Source organism: Pogonomyrmex barbatus, unplaced genomic scaffold (assembly GCF_055798465.1).
Source record: "Pogonomyrmex barbatus isolate J1 unplaced genomic scaffold, ASM5579846v1 scaffold1, whole genome shotgun sequence".
Lineage (NCBI taxonomy): Eukaryota > Metazoa > Arthropoda > Insecta > Hymenoptera > Formicidae > Pogonomyrmex > Pogonomyrmex barbatus.
The window spans coordinates 3,382,798-3,391,744 of NW_028297098.1; the positions used below are offsets into that span (position 1 = coordinate 3,382,798).

General features: G+C 30.0%; 1 non-coding gene across 1 annotated transcript; it reads left to right on the top strand.

Moving 5' to 3' along the window:
- The first annotated feature begins 2,694 nt into the window (after positions 1 to 2,694).
- TRNAL-UAA (transfer RNA leucine (anticodon UAA)) lies at positions 2,695 to 2,778 on the top strand. The gene has a single exon. It is a non-coding gene; the product is annotated as a tRNA-Leu (tRNA).
- The last annotated feature ends 6,169 nt before the right edge of the window (positions 2,779 to 8,947 follow it).

Consider the following 8,947-nt stretch of genomic DNA (forward strand, 5'->3'; position numbering starts at 1 on the left):
TGGTAACAAACACCTTTATTTATCTTTGAAAATAATATTTAAATCAAGAGACTAAGAGAAAATAATACATGAAATTATTGTTACATTGTTATTACATTGTTTTAATAGAATTAATTAAAAATATTCTAACAATTATTATAAAAATAATAATTATAATATTACATCTTTTCAACATGTATGAAAAATCTGACCAATTATTTAATACCATGAAATAAGAAATTTGTAAAGGCAAGAACAGAAATTGTTTTCTATAATACGTTGATTATCAAACTCAAGTGGGAACCTATTTGTCTCAAGGGAAAGAGAGAGAACAGACCGTGATCAACAAATAGCGAAACAAGATCTGAAGGACCACTCCAGAGCGATTAGTTCACATGGTGTCTCATTACATCCTACCGCCAAACGATGGCGTGTATGATGCACGTATTGTGAGGCTGTTTGTGTTATTAGATTTAGATTGGCTGGCACGTGGCAGGGGTGGCGCGTGCCGTATTGCAAACGTTACAACGTGGGTACAATACAAAATCGTTTTTCTTCAAATACTGGTTTCTTTGGCTTCCCATAGAAGGGTATCGATTTTCACTTGCACACGGTTCTAACGCGTTGTTACAATAACACGTTAATTTCCCCAATGTATAATTTATTAAAAGAATATGCGTCTTCATACACAAATTGTGTATTTTCTAATTAATTATAATTAATTATAATTTATGTGTAATTTCTTCATTGTTTAAAATTGAAATATAAAAATTTAAATTACAATTTCATGTCTTTATAGAAAAATTTATTTCATAAACTACATTTACAGAAAAATATATAAAAATTAAACAGAGATAAACATCTAGATTCTATACTCATTTAAATTCACAATAAAAACAAGAAAAATAGAATTTGCAAATACTTTTTAATCTATCAAAATACAATATAATAATTTTAATTGCTGTTAATCTAACTATATTATAATAGTATTACTTAAATATTAATATTTAAAAATAATAATAGACTTTTATATACAAAATTTTGATACATTTATAATCCTTTTATAATCTCTTGATTTTTTTAATCCTTATTTTGTATAAAGAGATGCGTTTTTAATTCATTGTGCTCTTAACGTAGTTTTTTAACACGTGCTCTTTCATAGAACTTAATATGACGCATTATATGCACGGTATAATTTGAATTTACAAAAAGAACAAAGTATACAATTTTAAAGAAAAAAAAATCTATATTTTTTTAAATTTCTCAAGGAATTACAAGCGGATATTCATTACCTTGAATCTTAAGATATTTATAAACATTATTACAATATATCCATAAAATAATAAATATATATAGTAAATTTAGAAGATTATAAATATTTTGGTATATAACAAACCCCGATCTTTTTCATAGTTGTCTGTATTTATCGCAGCATCACCACGCGCTGTCTTTACCATTATTATGTTATCGAGGCTGAGCTCGGGTTGCGTGTCAAAAGGGATGAACATTCGGGCAAGCAGGGATAAGAGCAATCCAGTGATCCACCCTTGACAGTTCATCGCGATAAGATCTGCTCGTGCAACGAGTCGGCTCCATTCATATTCTGTTTGCTTTCTGGATCCTACGACATCACAAACCCATTGTACTCTCAGTGATGCAAAAGAATATTACCATCTGCTTATTACCGGTAATCTTCCTTCAATGATATCGAATTTCCATGAGCTTGTCAGAATAGCGAATCTCGTCAACAAACGATCCGTTCGAAAGTACATTTTGCTCTTTGCACTTTTTGAGGCATAACTTGTAAAAATAATTTAAATATTGAAATTCATAAAAATGCAATAAGAAAATGTATTAAAAACATATTAAGAATATTACAACTTTTATGTCGAAATTGAAACAATCGAAATTGAATAATGAAAAAATTATATGTATGTTTCTCTATCTTCTAATAAAAATAATATAATAAATAATTTTTAAGTTATAGTCATAGTTTATATAGATAGAGCGAATTATTTAGTTTGAACAGTTTAGTTTAATATTATTTATTAAATCTATCTCCTTTAGTTTATGTAATAAAAAAGAATGATCATTTATGATAAGACATTCAATATATAGTAATACGTACATATTATTACTTTAGTAAGTTAAATGTTATGATCTAAATTATCTTACCGACTAGAATTATATAATGTTTAAAAATGACTTTACATAAAGAATCTTAAAGATATTGTATACCAATGACTCATATAAACATCATAAATTGAAATATATTTTAGAAATATATTAAAGATATTATTATATAAGCATTTTTCCAGTAGTTTTATAAAACATTTTCCAATAGTTAATTTTCTTTTACATTTTAAATGTTTTTTAGATGATTTTAAGAAGTCATTCTTCGGAAAATAATTTGTCTTTAACATTTACTTTACCTTTATATAAATACATAATACAATATTTTGCATAATACAATACTTTCTTTATTAGAATAAATAATAATTTTGTTTATTTTAATTATTATACATATATATTAATTATATATTTAAATAAATGTATTTTATATAAAATAAAAAAAACAGAAATATTATAAAATTTTTAAATGCATAATTATTTATTATTAAAAAAAGAATGATGCATCATAGATAATTTATTACCATATTCAATATGTATTGAATGCTGTAGTAAACATGCATCGAACACTGTTACCGACACCAAGCTAGGTTGGCCGAGCGGTCTAAGGCGCCAGACTTAAGTTCTGGTTCCCATCTGGGAGCGTGGGTTCGAACCCCACACCTGGCAAACTTTTTTTTTTCTTAAAATATTTACAAATCAATATAAGCTCTATAGTTTTATTCAAAATTTATAAATTATAATTTGTTTTAATATTATAACTTCGAATTAAATACATTTATTCAAATTTAAAAAGTTATTAAAATCCGTAAAATATATAAATTTTCTATTTGATTTCTAGGTTTTATACTGTTCAAAAAACGATCTATGATTTATAATGTTATTTTATCTTTTTGTTAATTAATATGTTATTCATTATCATTTTAAAACATATATATATTAATTCAACAAATTTTGTTTATATAGATATCAATGATATAATATGTTTTCGTTATGACTAATTTTAAAAATATATTGCTTTCTTAAAATATTATAATTTAAATATTTTAATAATTTTTATTATTTGTTTTTTACAATTTAAAGAAATCAACAATAATCATTTATTATCTATTATTACAATCATCGACAAATAAATACAATAAAAGATTAATGTATTTGATACTGTAAAAGTTTATTAATCGCTATTTGATCCGAACTTATATTGAAAAATATTTGGCATTCTCAACTGTCGATATAGATTTTCTAATATTGTCTTAACATCTGTAAAATATATAAAGTACCATCTTGTACATAGGGTATCAATATCACTTACAAGTTTTCCAAGTCGATAATGTAGACTGCTTATATTTTACTTTATTATTAGTAGATATTTCAGCACACACATAACCTCTGTAGATAAATTGACAAATACATAATTCTATAGACAGTTATCCATTATAGTATTAGATGTCAGTTGCCTGTATTTTTAATTAAAATTAATTTTAATTAAATATTGATTTGATTGATATCAATATTAATAATATTGATTCCAATAAAATTAATAAAATTACATTAAATATTATCAAAAATTTTTTAGATGAAAAATATAAACTTTGAGTTATATAATTAAACTCAGAAACAAATTAACAATTTTTATAAAATTTTCATTTTTTTAAGAAAATTTTATTATTTTACCATTTTTAATTTCTATTTTTCTATTACGTAGAAAAATGTGCTCAGATTAATATTTATATACATAAAAAAAATTCTAACATAAGAAAAATGAAAATCAATATATATTGTGAATATTGTTATATTGTGAGATAGTTCAATATATTCAAGAAAAAAATTTTAACAAGGAAACGTACAAAAGTGTTTTCAACTTTGATGATTTTTTTTAAATATATTTCCGTACGTTTCCTTGTAAATATTTTTTAAAAATTTAGTAATGATATACGTAGAAATATTTGAATACGTGAATACATTTTGGGAAAATACGATATTCTGAGTATATATTCTGAAAATATACTGCAAATGATATACTATGTAAATGTTCTGAGTACATCCTGAGAAAATACAATAATTTACATATATCATGCAAATGTTATATGAATGTTTTCACAATCATTTCTTCTTCATGTAATTATATTCATTAATAAATAGATGCAATGCAATTTTCTGCAAATAATTACAATACAATCAATTAAGTTTAAAGTATCTTATTAGGAAAGAATAACATTTTTATTTATATTTTTATACTAAACACGATAAAAATGCAAATAGGTTAAAAAATTATTTAATTATGCATTTATTTACAACAATCATTAATACATATCTCAATTAAATAAATTAAAATAAAGAACTTTTTTAATTGTTATTATTCTTAATATGATTATTATACAATAATAAGAAAGAAAGAAGGTTACAATTACTTCAAATAAAACAAAGAAAATATATTTTATTATTTGTTATTTTCCAGCATGGTATTGTCTCTTTATGTCCTCCGTTAAGAATCCTTTCAATGCAGCGGCGGCAATCGACAGCGCTTTAATAACACTTCCACATTATTCGGCGAGTTTCAAGTTTTGAAATATCATTAAACGAAACAATTTAAAATGCAGTCGTAAAAGCAGTAGATTGAAGTTTCCTTCTCAGCGGCCTTGCGTGTGAAGAAAGATGCGACACAACGAAGCGAAGACGATTTCGATCATAAAGAAGCAGCACACTTTTACATTAGAAAACGATGAAGTTTTGGTATAAATATTATAGGCATAATATCGAGACAGCACCGTATCGCGATCGTAAAATTGCTGTACGTATGGCGAACGATCACGAGGGCCCGCGTCAATGGCCCTCGCGCATTTTCGGGATCGTCGATGGAAAATATGACAGGGAGTTGCGAAATATTAACGAGAGAAGCCAGTCCGCGCCGTAAACACTCGATGTAAACGTATCCGGATAGCCAGCAGCGAGCTTGGACTCTGAGATCCGCGCTAATTTGGTTTTACGTTACAGAGTGATTATACGTACCCCGACGTAACGGGGTAACGCAACACGGTCTCGGTCGGCACCTTAATCTGAAACAAAGCATCCGTTTCGGCGTGAGTGCGTGTGTGTAAGTGCGCGACCGTGTGTGCCTTGGGACCGCACACATTGTCCCGTAAGTGAGTTCTCCGGCCTCCCGCGCGATTGCAATTAAACGTAGTGAGCTAAGCTTTCCGAGGTCAGGAGGATACGGTATAATTATGTCGAGCCACTTACGCGATCTCTTTGGTTACCTTGAATTAGAACTCGATTATTCTCTCATTCTTCTCTAAACTCTTCTTGGAGTCTTCCGGAAACACCTCATGGACATTCATATTTTCCTGCTCGGATTCGCGAAGATCTAAATATAAAAAATAAAATGATTCCGGAGAATCGTCAATCTCTCGAGTTGATAGAAACCATGAAGGGACTATAGAACCAATTCCATTTCAAAACTCATTTCATTCAAAACTCATTTCTACAAATTAATTAGATTTTAAGAAAATTTATTAATCTTTGTTAAGAAATCATCTAAAATAATTTAAGAATTTTTAAAACTAACTTTTTTTTAATTGATATTATAGTTTCCGTATTTATAAAATATATAAATACTTTGTCTTGCTAATTGAAAAATATTATGTTTTCTCTCTCTGTCTCTTCCGTCATTCGTAATCGATATTTTGTAGAGTTACGTCTCTTTGTAAATAATCGATTTACCAATACGCCATCCGTAAAATCGTAATCGAAAATATCACAATATTTACGAATCGGAATAGGCGTTACGCAGTCTGTTCCCGCGAATCATTACGTGAGCCGGAATGAAAATAGTGTATGAATACAGTTTACTGACGACAGCATTCCACTAATAACTTACAATACGAAGAAACTTCTCTTTGCGCGCGCGCGCGCGCGCGAATAACAGGTAATGACGTACTTAACGAGTACGGTATAGATTCCGCTTAGACATAGAGGTGTTCAGGGTTCGAGGTTCAAGTGCTCGTGCACACGTTTCACGTGCGTTGCCAAGGTGTGGGCCGGCTCGAACGTGAATTCCAAATACTTCACGCACGTGTCTAATAGTACATTCAAACACAACGGTAAATTAGCGCCAGCATGACTTCATCTCGGAGGGCAAACTCCCACATTAATCGACGATGTTACTGGCGGCAGGACACAAATGACTCCTAAAGCCGCTTTACGATGTAATCTAAAATTGTGTTGTTCTAACCGATTAAAATTGTAATTGTCACGATAAAATTTATAACACACTTAGAAGCACACAACTTTCTATTGCGACAAAAGGTATGGCTCCGATATATTTCTTACTATAATTCATGACATGTGTGTGTATTAAGAAATGCTTTAATAATATTACAACTATTTTAGTTTTCTTAAGTCTCAAGTTCTAATTACGAATTTGTATTGATGGCATTAAAACGGATTTTTATATTTAGATCAACTTTGTCAAATATCGATGCATATGTTTTGGATGTTCGTTCTTTTACTCGTTTATTAAAAGCCATACAATAGAGCTACGCAAGTTAAGATTAAAACGAAACTAAATTATTTTACAGTTGTAAAATATAAAATAATGTTTTTATTTGTTTCCTCTATACATTTTGTTTCTGTTTTGTATAAATAATTGTGTAAATAGAAGATATAGATAGATTTGCATCTTTTTTTTTAAAAATACTTTTTTATATATATTAAGTCTTTTATACAAATTATGATAAGTGAAATAATTTTTACAAGATAGAAATTAAATTTTAGCTTATATGTTTCAATTTTTATAACATGGCCTCATTATACCGAATTTGGTAACGACTACCTTGAAGTAGTACAACGCTTTCGTTTGCATTTGACACTTCGTCTGCCTCCAAGTCATCGTTCAAAGAATCGTCTAACGGAGAAATCCACAGTGACAAGTGAAAACACACACATATCTTTCATCACTAGTAAAATTTTATTTAATTTCTTTCATTTCCATTTTTATTTTATTTCCAATAAAGATTTTGATTTATTTAATTAAATTCACTCCAGTAGTTATGTATATTTGCATCAGAAAATAAAAATAAAGTGAAATACAGGATAAAATGTTTATTACAAGAAAACTTTTTTTTATTAATACATAATATATTCCAATTCTTTCTCGTCTTCGCGAAAAATATAAGCTTTAACGCATAAAAAAATGTAAGAAATTATTCCCTAATATACTTGTAAATTTTTCTTTAAATATATTTTTATTGTTATATACATTTAATGTAATTGTAATAATTAAGAAAATTGGATTGCCGTCAAGATCACATATTGAAACCATTTTGCTTGCTTCTCTTTGATAAGCTTTATGAGGATGCGATTCGCTATAAAATAATACCAGACCGATAAAACACGCATGCGACATGTAACCACGACATGGTGTACGCGCGTGGGAAGGTGGTGTCGCAGATAGAACGGTCGCATTGGCACGCATTGATACATCGAGATTTGATACGAGATCTCGCGACTTCGATACACACACCTCGACGTACCGTACGTCCGAACCTATTAATACTACAGTCAGTACGTTACCGTCTCATAAATATGGCCGCCGATACGAAAAATCACACGTCGCCGCGAGCTTAACGCGATTCATTAAATCAATTCCCCCTTTTTCTACCACCTCTGTAAAATTCATCGATGCAAATCGGCGCATTTGTCACGGTCATTGAGAAACGAATCCGTTCCGTTCCATCCAATATCGTGAAATCGTTCACGCTGCTGTCCCCGTCGAAATGCTCATTGAACAACTCTCATCAAGATGTTGGACAGATCACAATTTGAGATATTGTATTCAGCTGTATTGTAATCTTGTATCTCTTATTTATATCCTTTCCTATTGATGTTTGCATCGTATGTGTGCACGCTGTTGCAAACATTACATGATACACTACTTCAAGTCGACTGTAAGTGAAATGTAACAGCAACCGTTGTCGCAACAATGTCTTTCAAAAAGAAAAAAAATGTACGACCCATTGCCGCAAGTCTTTATCATCATCACGATCGTCGTGCAAACATAACACCGTAGGCCGTGTTTCTCGTTGCAGGGAATGCAAGAGTCATGTGGGTTTCGAGAAAACAAGCGAAATAATTGGGCCCTAAGCTCGATTCGGCGGAAGACATATGTGACATCATTGTTGTTTTTCTTCCGGCCGCACGCGAAGCTTCATGGAGTTTTGATAATATACACATTTAAAATGATACTTCAGTTCTAATCTACCTATTACGATCGTTTTCCGATTTTTCTTGACAACCTAAATATTATCTCTTTTATAACATTATTTTACGAAGGCATTATTTTTCATCCATCACACACAGATTCAACTTATATTTAATTTCAACGGAATGTTCTGCTTTCGAAACTGCGACAGTCCTGTATAAATATCAAGATTAAGAAGACAAAAATGTTTACGCGTACTCGCGACTCAAGACGGTGGCGCCATTGAGCAACGATAAAGTTTTAAGATGCGGAAATAAAAAAATACGGGTTGCCCTTATAAGGCAGGATCTCACATACGTGCGTATTACAAGACGACCGAGAGTCGCATGGATAATTTATGACACGGGACAAATTATGCCTCACCGAACCGGTAAGGAATGTGTATGCGTTGCCAAAGGTACACCAGTTGTAACTGCTTACAACGGGTGTTAATTGAAAGACACACTCCTAAACAATTATAAATATTCTCTTATTATTATAATCTACCGATTTCAACATCCGACTCACAATATGAATCAGACCAGCAAAAGAGAGAAGACAACGAACGATGTCTTTCAAGGCGATTTTGTTTCGAGAAGT